The 15008-nt window shown below is 41.5% G+C and overlaps 1 pseudogene; it reads right to left on the minus strand.

Annotated features, from left to right (window-relative positions):
* Positions 1-8226: 8226 nt before the first annotated feature.
* Positions 8227-10135, minus strand: LOC123846996 (elongation factor 1-alpha 1-like; annotated as a pseudogene).
* Between the last annotated feature and the right edge of the window lie 4873 nt (positions 10136-15008).

Raw genomic sequence — 15008 nt, forward strand, 5'->3', positions numbered from 1 at the left:
CCCCACCCTCTTAAACGTCACAGTTCCGGCAAAGCCGGAAACTTCAAGGAAAGCTTGTTCAGCGGCTGCTCTTCTCATGGTAACCTTTAGAGGGCGCCAAAGTCACCTCCAACGTCACAGCCGTTCCCGAAACAGGCCTGCGGCTTGCCAAACACTTTTGCATCATTAGTCCTTTGAGCCATCATAGGGGCAGTCCAAAGAATAAAGTAATTTAGGTGACTGTCACCTCATCAAGTTCTTTCATGTCTAGAGCTCTCTAACCCCAGAAATATGATTTTAAAATCCAGAATTTATAAGGGATTTAAGCAGTGTCATCCTTTTAGAAAGGGTCAGCAGAGGGAGCTGGTAAAACGAGTTTGAGAAAGCATAAAATTAGTTTTAAATATTAGCCTAGGGAACCGTACAAAAGAATAATTACAGAAGCAACAATAGAATACTAAATAGGCACCATCTTTTTTTCTTCTCCATCAAGTGCTTGGAAGCTGGCCATCTTAAGTTCATTGAATGGTTTCTGGACCAGGAGCACAAATGCAATGTCCACAGGGGTCAGGAGGGTAACTCAAAGGAGGAGAGGGCCAGGTTAAGATCGACTGGAAAGCACATCTCCAGTCTGTTAGCTTCAGGTAAATGGTGCTATTTGAGAACATGAGCCCAAAATTGCAATTTTAGACTCTTCAGTAGAAAATGAAAATCCAGATTTTTATATGAAATCTTCAGTTGGTAACAAATTAATTTTTTCTTTTGAAAACTATTATGCTCTCAGAAAATTTGAAAGAACGGTTTTGTTAATGAACAACAATGTATCCCTCACCCATATCTTCAGCCATCAACCTCTTGGTACATTTTCTTCTTCTCTTAATACACACACACACACACGCACACACGTGCACATACACACACCCATCTGAGTATAGTCTTTATTATTTTTTTTGAAGATTTTATTTATTTATTTGAGAGAGAGAGAGAGATTGAGAGAATGAATGGGAGGAGGGGCAGAGGGAGAAGCAGGCTCTGGAGCCCGACGCAGGACTCGATCCCAGGACCCTGGGATCATGACCTGAGCTGAAGGCAGATGCTTAACCGACTGAGCCACCCAGGCGCCCTGAGTGTAGTCTTTAAACACCAGGGATGCCATCAGGATATTCCAGCATATATCTCACAAGAATAGAGGCACTCGTCCACACATTCACATTACTATTACCACATCTAAGAAAATCTATATAAATTCAATAATACCAGCCAACATACCCAGTCTACTTTCAAATTTCTTCAGTTGTCTCCAAAGCGTTCTTATCTAGTGGCATACCAGAGCTGGCTTGTACAGTGAGAAGGTGTGCATCTCTTCCAACTCCAAGTTCAGTGATATCACAGTAGCTGGACATTCATTGGTCAGGGTGGGAATATTTATACCATGGAAATTGGCAATTACGCTAAGTCTGGGATCCTCTCTATCCCATGGCTAGTTTATTGGCACACCACTCTTTTTTGAGGTATAACTGATACACAGAAAAACCCTGCATATATTTAATGAATGTAATTTGATGAGTTTGGAGTTTGGACATATTCCATACACTTGTGAAACCATCACCACAATCAGGATAATAAACATACCCATCACCTTCAATAAGTTTCCTCATGCTCTTTTGTTTGTTTTTGGCAAGAATACTTGATGTGAGATCTACCCTTTTAACAAATTTTGATGTGCACAATATGTATTTTAACTATATGCACTATGTTGGACAGCAGATTGCTAGAACTTATTCATCTTGCATAACTGAAAATTTATTTATTTATTTATTTATTTTTAAAGATTATTTATTTATTTGAGAGGGAGAGAGAGCACAAGCCGGGGGAGCAGCAGTCAGAGGGAGAAGCAGGCTCCCCGCTGAGCAGAAAGCCCGATGCGGGACTTGACCCCAGGACCCTGAGATCATGACCTGAGTCGAAGGCCGACACTTAACCAACTGAGCCTCCCAGGAGCCCCGAACTGAAACTTCATACACGTTGAACAACTCCTTATTTTCCTCTGCCCCCAGTCGGCAACCACCATTCTACGCTCTTCTTCTTTTTTTTCTTTCTAAATATTTTATTAATTTATTTGACAGAGAGAGACACAGCAAGAGAGGGAACACAAGCAGGGGGAGTGGGAGAGGGAGAAGCAGGCTTCCCATGGAGCAGGGAGCCCAATGCGGGGTTTGATCCCAGGACCCTGGGATCATGACCTGAGCCGAAGGCAGATGCTTAAAGACTGAGCCACCCAGGCGCCCTTATTGTGTTTTTGATAATAGCTATCCTAACAGGTGATATTTCATTGTGGTCTTCATTTGCATTTCCCTGATGATTAGTGATTTTGAGCACCTTTTTATATATCTGTTGGTCATTTGTATGTCTTTTTAAGAGAAATGTCCATTCAAGAACTTAGCCCATTTTTTTTCTTTTCTTTTTATTCTTATGTTAATCCCCATACATTACATCATTAGTTTTAGATGAAGTGTTCCATGATTCATTGTTTGTGCATAACACCCAGTGCTCCATGCAGAATGTGCCCTCCTCAATATCCACCACCAGGCTAACCCATCCTCCCACCCCCCTCCCCTCTAGAACCCTCAGTTTGTTTTTCAGAGTCCATCGTCCCTCATGGTTCGTCCAGCCCTCTGATTTCCCCTGCTTCATTCTTCCCCTCCCGCTACCACCTTCTTCTTTTTTTTTTTCCTTAACATATATTGCATTATTTGTTTCAGAGGTACAGATCTGAGATTCAACAGTCTTGCACAATTCACAGCGCTTACCAGAGCACATACCCTCCCCAGTGTCTATCACCCAGTCACCCCATCCCTCCCACCCCACCCCCCACTCCAGCAATCCTCAGTTTGTTTCCTGCAATTAAGAATTCCTCATATCAGTGAGATCATATGATACATGTCTTTCTCTGTTTGACTTATTTCACTCAACATAATACCCTCCCAGTTCCGTCCACGTTGTTGCAAATGGCAAGATCTCATTCCTTTTGATGGCTGCATAATATTCCATTGTATATATATACCACCTCTTCTTTATCCATTCATCTGTCGATGGACATCTTGGCTCTTTCCACAGTTTGGCTATTGTGGACATTGCTGCTATAAACATCGGGGTGCACGTACCCTTTTGGATCCCTACTTTTGTATCTTTGGGGTAAATACCCAGTAGTGCAATTGCTGGATCATATGGTAGCTCTATTTTCAACTTTTTGAGGAAACTCCATACTGTTTTCCAGAGTGGCTGCACCAGCTTGCATTCCCACCAACAGTGTAGGAGGGTTCCCCTTTCTCCGCATCCCCGCCAACATCTGTCATTTCCTGACTTGTTAATTTTAGCCATTCTGACTGGTGTGAGGTGGTATCTCATTGAGGTTTTGATTTGGATATCCCTGATGCCGAGCGATATTGAACACTTTTTCATGTGTCTGTTGGCCATTTGGATGTCTTCTTTAGAAAAATGTCTGTTCATGTCTTCTGCCCATTTCTTGATTGGATTCTTTGTTCTTTGGGTGTTGAGTTTGATAAGTTCTTTATAGATTTTGGATACTAGCCCTTTATCTGATATGTCATTTGCAAATATCTTCTCCCATTCTGTCGGTTGTCTTTTGGTTTTGTTGACTGTTTCTTTTGCTTTGCAAAAGCTTTTTATCTTGATGAAGTCCCAATAGTTCATTTTTTAAGATCGGTCAGTATTATCTAGTTTGCTACTGCTGAAACTGTTCTCCTGAAATAGCCTTTTAATTAGTGTCCTTACTTTCATTTGTTCCCCTATAATCTATTCTCCAGAACGATCTTTTATTTTTTTTTTATTTTTATTTTTTAAAGATTTTATTTATTTATTTGACAGAGACATAGCGAGAGAGGGAACACAAGCAGGGGGAGTGGGAGAGGGAGAAGCAGGCTTCCTGCGGAGCAAGGAGCCCGATGCGGGGCTCGATCCCAGGACCCCGGGATCATGACCTGAGCCGAAGGCAGACGCTTAATGACTGAGCCACCCAGGCGCCCTCCAGAATGATCTTTTAAACTCATGAATTAGATCGTGCTGCTCTGATATATAAAAGCATTTGCTGAAGGGAATGTGTGGTCAGGGAGGGTTTTCAAAAAACAGGAATATTATGCCATATTTATATATTGTGGAGAATGGTCCAGGAGAAAGGGAAAGATCAACAACTTGGGAGGGTAACTGGACAAATTATAGGAGAAATGTTTTTGGGTAAGTGTGAAAGGATGGAATCCAGAACACTAGTAGGAATTGCCTTTCAGAGCATAGGTAGTCACACTTAGTAACAGGAAAGAGTATATGGACACAGCCCCAGGTGGATTGGGAAATATGATGGTGGGAACCTGGTGACGCTCTCTGCTAATTGTCACTATTTTCTCATCTGAGAGTGAGCTGAGAAAGGAAGTGGTGGAGGATGTGGTGAGAGGTGATGATATAAAATAGTCATCTAGGACATGAGACTGGGGAGGGAAGGAATTAGAGCAATCTATCAGGATTTGGGGGCAGTAGTGTTGTCATGAATTGGAGAGTGATCAGTTAGGGGGCTGAGTGTTTTTCCTTTGCCTAAGGTCAAGTGCTCAGGTGGAAGTTTGAAGTAGGTAGAGAGTTGGCTTTTTTAAATTTAATTTAATTTTATTCTGTTATGTTAGTCACCATATAGTACATTATTAGTTTTTGATGTGGTGATTCACGATCCATTGTTTTCATATAACACCCAGTGCTCCATGCAATACGTGCCCTCCTTAATACCCATCACTGGGCTAACCCATCCCCACACACCCCTCCCCTCTAAAACCCTCAGTTTGTTTCTCAGAGCCCACAGTCTCTCATGGTTCATCTCCCCCTCCGATTTTGCCCCCTTCATTTTTCCCTTCCTTCTCCTAATGTCCTCCATGCTATTCCTTATGTTCCACAAATAAGTGAAACCATATGATAATTGACTTTCTCTGCTTGACTTATTTCACTTAGCATAATCTCCTCCAGTCCCATCCATGTTGATGTAAAAGTTGGGTATTCATCCTTTCTGATGGCTGAGTAATATTCCACTGTATATATGGACTACATCTTCTTTATCCATTCATCTGTTGAAGGGCATCTTGACTCTTTCCACAGTTTGGCTATTGCGGACATTGCTGCTATGAACATTGGGGTGCATATGGCCCTTCTTTTCACTACATCTATGTCTTTGGGGTAAATACCCAGGAGTGCAATTGCTGGGTCATAGGGTAGCCTTATTTTTAATTTTTTGAGGAACCTCCACACTGTTTTCCAAAGTGGCTGTACCAACTTGCATTCCCACCAACAGTGTAAGAGGGGTCCCCTTTCTCCACAACCTCTCCAACATTTGCTGTTTCTTGCCCTGTCCTTTTTTGCCATTCTAACTGGTGTAAGGTGGTATCTCAATGTGGTTGATGATGAATATTTTTTCATGTGTCTGTTAGCCATTTGTATGTCTTCTTCAGAGAAGTGTCTGTTCATGTCTTCTGCCCATTTTTTGACTTGATTATTTGTTTTTTGGGTGTTGAATTTGAGAAGTTCTTTATAGATCTTGGATACCAGCCCTTTATCTGTAGTGTCATTTGCAAATATCTTCTCCCATTCTGTGGGTTGCCTCTTTGTTTTGTTGACTGTTTCCTTTGCTGTGCAGAAGCTTTTTATCTTGATGAAGTCCCAAAACTTCATTTTTGCTTTTGTTTCACTAGCTTTTGGAGATGTATCTTGAAAGAAGTTGCTGTGGCCGATGTCAAAGAGGTTATTGCCTATGTTCTCTCCTCTAGGATTTGGATGGATTCCTGTCTCACATTGAGGTCTTTCATCCACTTTGAGTTTATCTTTGTGAATGGTGTTAGAGAATGATCGAGTTTCATTCTCCTGCATGTGGCTGTCCAATTTTCCCAGCACCATTTATTGAAGAGACTGTCTTTTTTCCATTGCATATTTTTTCTTGCTTTGTCGAAGATTATTTGACCATAGAGTTGAGGGTCCATATCTAGGCTCTCTATTCTGTTCCATTGGTCTATATGTCTGTTTTTGTGCCAGTACCATGCTGTCTTGGTGATCACTGCTTTGTAATATAGCTTGAAATCAGGCAATGTGATGCCCTCAGCTTTGTTTTTCTTTTTCAACATTTCCTTGGCGATTCGGGGTCTTTTCTGATTCCATACAAATTTTAGGATTGTTTGTTCCAGCACTTTGAAAAATGTCATTGGAATTTTGATCGGGATGGCATTGAAGGTATAGATTGCTCTGGGTAGCGTAGACATTTTTTTTTTCTTCAAAAAGGCAAAAGTGAAACATTACTTTATTCCAGGACTTCTCAAAACCTTTAATAATGCACACTAGAAATTTCTGGGGTAAGTGATGTAGTTAGTAGTTCCTTCCTGAGGTTTTCTTTTCTTTTCTTTTTTACATTTTTAAAAATTTTATTGTTATGTTAATTACCATACATTACATCATTAGTTTTTGATGTAGTGTTCCATGATTCATTGTTTGCATATAACACCCAGTGCTCCATTCAGTATGTGCCCTCTTTAATACCCATCACCAGGCTATCCCATCCCCCTGCCCCCCTCCCCTCTAGAACCCTCAGTTTGTTTCTCAGAGTCCATAGTCTCTCATGGTTCATCTCCCACTCCGATTTCCCCCCCTTCATTTTAACAATGTTTATCCTTCTGATCCATGAGCATGGAATGTTTTTCCTTTTTTTTGGTCTTCTTTAATTTCTTTCATGAATGATCTGTAGTTCCTGGAGTATAGATCCTTTACCTCTTTGGTTAGGTTTATTCCGAGGTATCATGGTTTTTGGTGCTATTGTAAATGGAATTGTTTCTCTAATTTCTCTTTATACAGTTGCATTGTTAGTGTATAAGAAAGCAACTGATTTCTGTGCATTGATTTTGTATCCTGCCACATTACTGAATTGCTGGATGAGTTCTAGTAATTTGGGGGTGGAGTCTTTTGGGTTTTCCAAATAAAGTACCATGTCATCTGCAAAAAGAGGGAGTTTGACTTCTTTGCCAATTTGAATACCTTTTATTTCTTTTTGTTGTCTGATTGCTGTTGCTAGGACTTCTGGTACTATGTTGAACAAGAGTGATGAAAGTGGGCATCCTTGACGTGTTCCTGATCTTAAGGGATAGACTCTCAGCCTTTCCCCATTGAGGATGATATTTGCTGTGGGGTTTTCATAGATGGATTTTATGAACTTGAGGAATGTTCCCTCTATCCCTATACTCTGAAGAGTTTTAATCAGGAAAGGATGCTGTATTTTGTCAAATGCTTTTTCTGCATCAATTGAGAGGACCATATGATTCTTCTCTCTCCTCTTATTAATGTGTTCTATCACACTGATTGATACCACCTTTGCATCCCATGTATAAATCCCACTTGGTCGTGGTGGATGATCCTTTTAATGTATTGTTGGATCCTATTAGCTAGGATTTTGTTGAGGATTTTGGATTCCATATTCATCAGGGTTATCAGTCTGAAATTCTCCTTTTTGATGGGGTCTTTGCCTGGTTTGGGGATTAAGGTAATGCTGGCTTCATAGAATGAGTCTGGAAGCTTTCCTTCTATTTCTATTTTTTGAAACAGCTTCAGGAGAATAGGTATTATTTCTTCTTTGAATGTTCGGTAGAATTCCCTGGGGAATCTGTCAGGCCCTGGACTCTTGTGTTTTGGGAGGTTTTGATCACTGCCACAATCTTGTAACTGGTTATTGTCCTATTCAGGTTGTCAATTTCTTCCTGTTTCAGTCGTGGCAGTTTATATGTTTCCAGGAAGGCATCCATTTCATCCAGATTGCTCAGTTTATTGGCATATAGTTGTTGATAATAATTTCTAATAATTGTTTCTATTTCCTTGGTGTTAGTCGTGATCTCTCCCCTTTCATTCATAATTTTATTAATTTGGGTCCTTTCTCTTTTCTTTTGGATAAGTCTGGCCAGTGGTTTAGCGATCTTTTTTTTTTTTTTCTCATTAAACTTCTGTTTTAATGGGTCTCAAAATTCTGTGACAGATTTTTGGTCAAGTTATTTCCATTAAAAAGTACTGATTTTTAAAACTAATAACTTAAAACTGCCACACACACACACAAAAAGACCAAATGGTCCAGGCGCCTGGGTGGCTCAGTTGGTTAAGCAACTGCCTTCGGCTCAGGTCATGATCCTGGAGTCCCGGGATCGAGTCCCACATCGGGCTGCCTGCTCAGCAGGGAGTCTGCTTCTCCCTCTGACCCTCCTCCCTCTCATGCTCTCTGTCTCTCATTCTTTTGGTGTATGAGCTGCAATAAAACTCTGCAATAAATGCAAAAAACTCCCCAAAAAACCAACAAAAAAAGCCCAAATGGTCCACAAAACATTCTCCTTTCCTTCTGAAGGTTTTACGATGCATTGTTATCATTAACCAGTCTTTTACTATTGAACTTAAATGGCCAATTGACACAAACAGTTCTGAGACCATTCTTCCACCACTGATTAAGACTGGGGTGGCAGGTATTGGGGATAATATTAATTTAGCCTTCTGAGCTTTCTGGGCAGACCTGGTGACCTTGCCAGCTCCAGCTGCCTTCTTGTCCATTGCTCTGATGACATCCACAGCAACCATCTGTCTCATGTCACAAACAGCAAAATGGCCCAGAGGAGGATAGTCAGAGAAGCTCTCAACACACATAGGCTTGCCAGGAACCATATCAACAATGGCAGCATCACCAGATTTCAAGAACTTGAGACCATCTTCCAGCTTTTTTCCAGAAGGACAATCTATCTTCTCCTTCAGCTCAGCAAACTTGAAGCAATGTGAGCTGTGTGACAATCCAGCACAGGGGCATATCCAGCACTGATTTGGCCTGGATGGTTCAGGATAATCACCTGAGCCATGAAGCCAGCTGCTTCCATTGGTGGGTCATTTTTGCTGTCACCAGCCACACTGCCACGATGAACATCTTTGACAGATACGTTCTTGACATTGAAGCCTACATTGTCCCCAGGAAAAGCCTCACTCAAAGCTTTATGGTGCATTTCAACAGACTTTACTTCAGTTGTAACGTTGACTAGAGCAAAGGTGACCACCATGCCAGGTTTAAGATCACCAGTCTCCACTCAGCCCACAGGGATAGTACTAATACCAAGAATTTTGTAGACGTCCTGGAGAGGCAGACACAAGGGCTTGTCAGTTGGATGAGTTGGTGGCAGAATGCAGTCCAGAGCTTCAAGCAGTGTGGTTCCACTGGCATTCCCATCTTTACAGGTGACTTTCCATCCCTTGAACCAAGGCATGTTAGCACTTGGCTCCAGCATGTTGTCACCATTCCAACCAGAAATTGGCACAAATGCTACTGTGTCAGGATTGTAGCCAATTTTCTTAATGTAGGTGCTGACTTCCTTAACGATTTCCTCGTATCTCTTCTGGCTGTAGGGTGGCTCAGTGGAATCCATCTTGTTAACACCAATAATTAGTTGTTTTTTTTTTTAAAAGATTTTATTTATTTATTTGAGAGAGAGAGAATGAGAGAGAGAGCACATGAGAGGGGGGAGGGTCAGAGGGAGAAGCAGACTCCCTGCCGAGCAGGGAGCCCGATGCGGGACTTGATCCTGGGATTCCAGGATCATGACCCGAGCTGAAGGCAGTCGCTTAACCAACTGAGCCACCCAGGCACCCCCAATAATTAGTTGTTTTACACCCAGTGTGTAAGCAAAAGGACATGCTAATGGGTCTGCCCATTCTTGGAGATACCACTTTCAAATTCACTGACACTGGCAGCAACAATCGGGACAGCACAGTCAGCCTGAGATGTGCCTGTAATCATGTTTTTGATAAAATCTTTGTGTCCTGGGGCATCAATGATGGTCACATAATACTTGCTGGTCTTGAATTTCCACAGGGAGATATCAATGGTGATACCACGTTCATGTTCAGCTTTCAGTTTATCCAAGACCCAGGCATACTTGAAGGAGCCCTTTCCCATCTCAGCAGCCTCCTTCTCAAATTTTTCAATAGTTCTTTTGTCGATCCCACCACATTTGTAGATCAGATGATCAGTAGCGGTAGACTTGCCCGTATCTACGTGTCCAATGATGACGATGTTGATGTGAGTTTTTTCCTTTCCCATTTTGGTTTAGGTCGAGGGAAGGTTTTCACGACACCTGCATTCTGACAGCAAACCCATTGAGAAAAAGATGTGGTTTATCAATCTTATTAATTCTTTCAAAGAACCAGCTTCTAGTTTCATTGATCTGGTCTACTGTGTTTCTGGTTTCTAATTCATTGATCTCTGCTCTAATCTTAATTATTTCTCTTCTAATGTGTGGCTTAGGCATCGTTTGTTGCTTTTTCTCTAGTTCTTTAAGGTGTAGAGTTGGTGAATTCAAGATTTTTCTATTTTTTTGAGTGAGGCTTGGATGGCTATGTATTTCCCCCTTAGGACTGCCTTTGCAGTATCCCATAGGTTTTGGACCGATGTGTTTTCATTCTCATTGGTTTCCATGAATTGTTTAAGTTCTTCTTTGATTTCCTGGTTGACCCAAACATTCTTGAGCAGAGTGGTCTTTAGCTTCCAAGTGTTTGAATTTCTGCCAAATTTTTTCTTGTGATTGAGTTCCAGTTTTAGAGCATTATGGTCTGAGAACATGCAGGGAATAATTTCAGTCTTTTGGTATCAGTTGAGACCTGATTTGTGACCCAGTATGTGGTCTATTCTGGAGAAAGTTCCATGTGTGCTTGAGAAGAATGAGTATTCTGTTGTTTTAGGGTGGAATGTTCTGTATATATCTATGAGGTCCATCTGGTCCAGTGTGTCATTCAAAGCTCTTGTTTCCTTGTTGATTTTCTGCTTAGATGATCTGTCTATTGCTGAGAGTGGAGTATTGAGGTCTCCTACAATTAACGTATTATTATCAATATGACTCTTTATTTTGGTTAACAGTTGGCTTATGTAGATGGCTGCTCCCATGTTGGGGGGGTAGATATTTACAATTGTTAGATCTTATTAGATAGACCCTTTAAGAATGATATAGTGTTGGGCGCCTGGGTGGCTCAGTCGTTGGGCGTCTGCCTTCGGCTCAGGTCATGATCCCGGAGTCCTGGGATCGAGTCCCACATCGGGCTCTCTGCTTGGCGGGAAGCCTGCTTCTCCCTCTCCCACTCCCCCTGCTTGTGTTCCTGCTCTCGCTATCTCTTTCTCTGTCAAATAAATAAATAAAAAATCTTTAAAAAAAAAAAGAATGATATAGTGTCCTTCTGTGTCTCTAACTACAGTCTTTAGTTTAAAATCTAATTAGTCTGATACAAGAATTGCTACCCCAGCTTTCTTTTGAGGTCTGCTGGCATGGAAGATGGATCTCCATCCCTTCACTTTCAGTCTGGATGTATCTTTAGGTTCAAAATGAGTCTCTTGTAGACAGCATATGGATGGGTCCTGTCTTTTTATCCAATCTGCAACCCTGTGTTATTTTATGGGAACACTTAGGCCTTTCACATTGAGAGTGATTATTGAAAGATATGAATTTATTGTCATCATTTTGCCTGTGAAGACGTTGTTTTTATAGATTGTCTCTGTAAATTTCTATTCTATATAACTCTTGGGGTCTTTCTCCTTTTATAGAACCCCCCTTAATATTTCTTCAGGGCCGGCTTAGTGGTCACATATTCTTCAGTTTCTGCCGGTCTTGGAAGCTCTGCATCTCTTCATCCATTCTAAATGACAGCCTTGCTGGATAAAGTATTCTTGGCTGCATGTTCTTCTTGCTTAGTACCCTGAATATGTCTTTCCAGGCCTTTCTAGCTTGCCAGGTCTCTGTGGATAGGTCTGACGTTATTCTGATGTTCCTCCTTCTGTACGTAAGGAATCTCTCCCCCCTAACTGTCCTTAAGATGGTTTCCTTGGTTCTAAGATTTGCAAGTTTGACTATTACATGCCAGGGTGTTGGCCTATTTTCCTTGATCTTGGGAGGGGTCCTCTCTGCCTCTAAGACATGAATATTTGTTTCATTCCCCAGATTAGGGAAGTTCTCAACTACGATTTGCTCAAATACATCTTCTAGTCCTCTCTCTCTCTCTCTCTCCACCCCCTACAGGATTCCAATAATTCTGACATTGGAACGCTTCATGGTGTCACTTATTTCTCTGATTTCTATTTTCATGGATTCTGAGTTGTTTTTCCCTGGCCTCCTCTTTTCCCTTTTTATCTATTAAATGGTCTTCTGGGTCACTACTTCATTCTTCTGTATCACTTACTCTAGCTGTTAGATTATCTAGATTCGATTGGATCTCATTGTAGCATTTTTAAGTTCTGCCATTCAGCTTTCATTTCTGTCCTTAGAGACTCTGTGTTGCCATGAATTGATTTCTCCATTCTAGCTATGGTCTTCAATGTGCTAAAGCACATTCAAGTGTGATATTATTGAATCACGAAGTCTAAGAGGGGTAATGAGGGAAATGAGAAGCTAAGGGGAGGCAGGAAGTGAAAGATAGCTGAGTGTTTGGATTGGAAGGCCCAATGTTAGAAGAGAACATTGCATGAGAAGGACTTAGCTGGAAGACGATGGCATGGTTAGTGGAGAATGGGATGTTTGTAAATCAGACTGTGGAGAGCTGTTCTTGCTGAGAACGACAAGGCCAAGACCTGCACCGGTTCATACAACAGCCACTAGCCATATATAGCTATTTAAGTTGAGATTTAAATTAATTAACATTAAAAAAATTAAAATACATTTCTTTATTGACACTAGCCACATTTCAAGGGCTTAGTAGCCAAACGAGGAGGGTGGCCATCACATCAGAGAGTAAAGATGAAACATTTCTGTGATGGTGGGAAGTTCTTTTGGACATCACTGGTCTAGAGGGTGAACATAGTAATGAGTGGTTGAGACAGGTGGAGGGTAAGATCATTAGAGGTAACGGGTTTAGGGAACTGAGAGGGCATGATGGGGAAGGATTGTATACTTGATTGTGAAATCACTGAGAATTATGAGAAAAGTAATGGTGAAGAGAGAGACGTTGAGTCGGAGATCCATTCACTCCTCCATGCAGCTCTGAGCCTGGGAATGCTGGCTCCTCTCCTGCTCCAGGTGTGGGTCTTTTGATCAAAAGGGAATCTCATTCCCTGAGGAAATGATTGTGTCTGATGCAATTCTGGCCATGAGGACTTGAGACACGAGGAGAGATTCATTGTAGACTTTTGTACATTTTTGGTCTTGCCAATGATCTCTTGGATATAACATCAAAGGCACAGACAAAAAATACAAAAATAGACAAGTGGGATTTCATCAAACTAAAAACGACGAAGTGGAATTCAAGCCTGGCAGGCTGACTCTGTGGCCAGTGCTTTCACACACAGTTCCAGTGGATCCCTGCTCTGCAAGAGAGACACACTGATAGGATTGATGACTGTTAGAAGGGGTGTTGGTGGGCGGGGGGAACCAAGGTGACTTCTTTTGTGTTTCAGTGGAAAACTATGGATGAATGGAATTGTTTTTCCCTGAGAGAGGTGCTAAAAGAGAATTCTCAAAGGAGGCAAAATCATGACTCTCATACAGATATAAAAGGAATACAGTTGAAAGACTTTATTTAACTTGTTATTAAAGAGGGAGGGGATTGGTAAGATGTGACCATCAGTTTGAAGGTGACACACATTTATAGATTCAGGGATATTGAAATGAATATCACAAAGTAGAGGCAAAACTAGTGTTTCCCACAGTGGGGAGGGGAAGCCAATTATACCTTTAGTAGATGTCATTTACATGTCTATAGACAAGATAATTTTGCATTGCTATTATCGTCTATAATTTACAGAGTTTTAAAATAGGGACTTTTTTTTATAGTGGAAAAAGGGGCAGGATCTCACTAGAGGTTGTTGGCATGAAGGAGGTGGAAGTGCGCTAGCTAGAAGCAAGGCATCATATATGACTGGTTTTGAGGAGTATATCTGACTTTCTTTTGTTGGTCCTGAGTTGGAAGCAGGGATAAAAGTGAGAAGCTGGCACTCACTGATCAAGTCCTGACTGTTTTGGACTGGTGCGGAGGTTGTGGGTCAGAGTTCTACTGTTGTAGGTGGTCTGGCCATTGTCTACTTGTACATTCAATCCCTCAGATCAATGTATTCAGTGATTGCACTGAAGAGGAGACTAGGTTCAGGTTCCAGCTTGGTTCTTGTGGTATGTCACTGTGACCTGGGTAGTTTGTCTTGCCACATTTCACCTTGAGCACTGAAACTCTCTAGCCAACTTCATGAGGAATGCTCTGCTTCAAGGGCGAGTATTCAATGGAGCAGTTTTTCATTATGAGTTTCTATGTTAAGGGTTCTGCACCCAATTCCAATGTGTGTGGGGGCTTTTCCCCTACACTGCAAAGTAATTCTTGGACATCAGCTGGGTGTCCTACCATTGATCTCAATTTTGACATTGTCTGCCCAGAGATTGCATCAGATTCCACAGGTGAAGGGCTCAGTCCTACAAGATGCCCTCTCCTCTCACTTCAGCCCAGATTGTCATCCATGCTTCTGAGGACCAGCTATAGATTGGAGATTCCAATGACCCCTCCTTGGGTTTGACTAATTTGCTAGAGTGGCTCACAGAACTCAGAGAAACCATTTTACTTGCTAGAGAACCAGGTTATTATAAAAGGATATAACCCAGGAAAAATGAGATGGAAGGCATGCATAGGGCAAGATATGTGGGAAGGGATGAAGAGCCTCCATGTCTTCTTTAAGGGCATCAGTCTCCCCAAACTTCTATGTATTCACCAATCTGGAAGCTACCTGAACCCCATGCTTTTGGGTTTTTATGGAAATTTCATTTCATGGAGCCTGGCTCCATGAACGAGTGGAGGTGGTTGATTTTCTGTGGGGTAGATCTGATTTGGGTTGTTATGCCAGCTGGAGCACCCCGTTTTGTTGTAGAGTGCATTCTAGGGGAATAAGCACTCCCAGGCAGGATCATACTTTTATTTTTATTAAAATAATTTTTTTTTTTCAAAATAGTGATTCGATGATG

The sequence above is a fragment of the Mirounga angustirostris genome, unplaced genomic scaffold (assembly GCF_029215605.1).
Source record: "Mirounga angustirostris isolate CCGP_5_RB_7025 unplaced genomic scaffold, mMirAng1.0.hap1 SCAF_6, whole genome shotgun sequence".
Lineage (NCBI taxonomy): Eukaryota > Metazoa > Chordata > Mammalia > Carnivora > Phocidae > Mirounga > Mirounga angustirostris.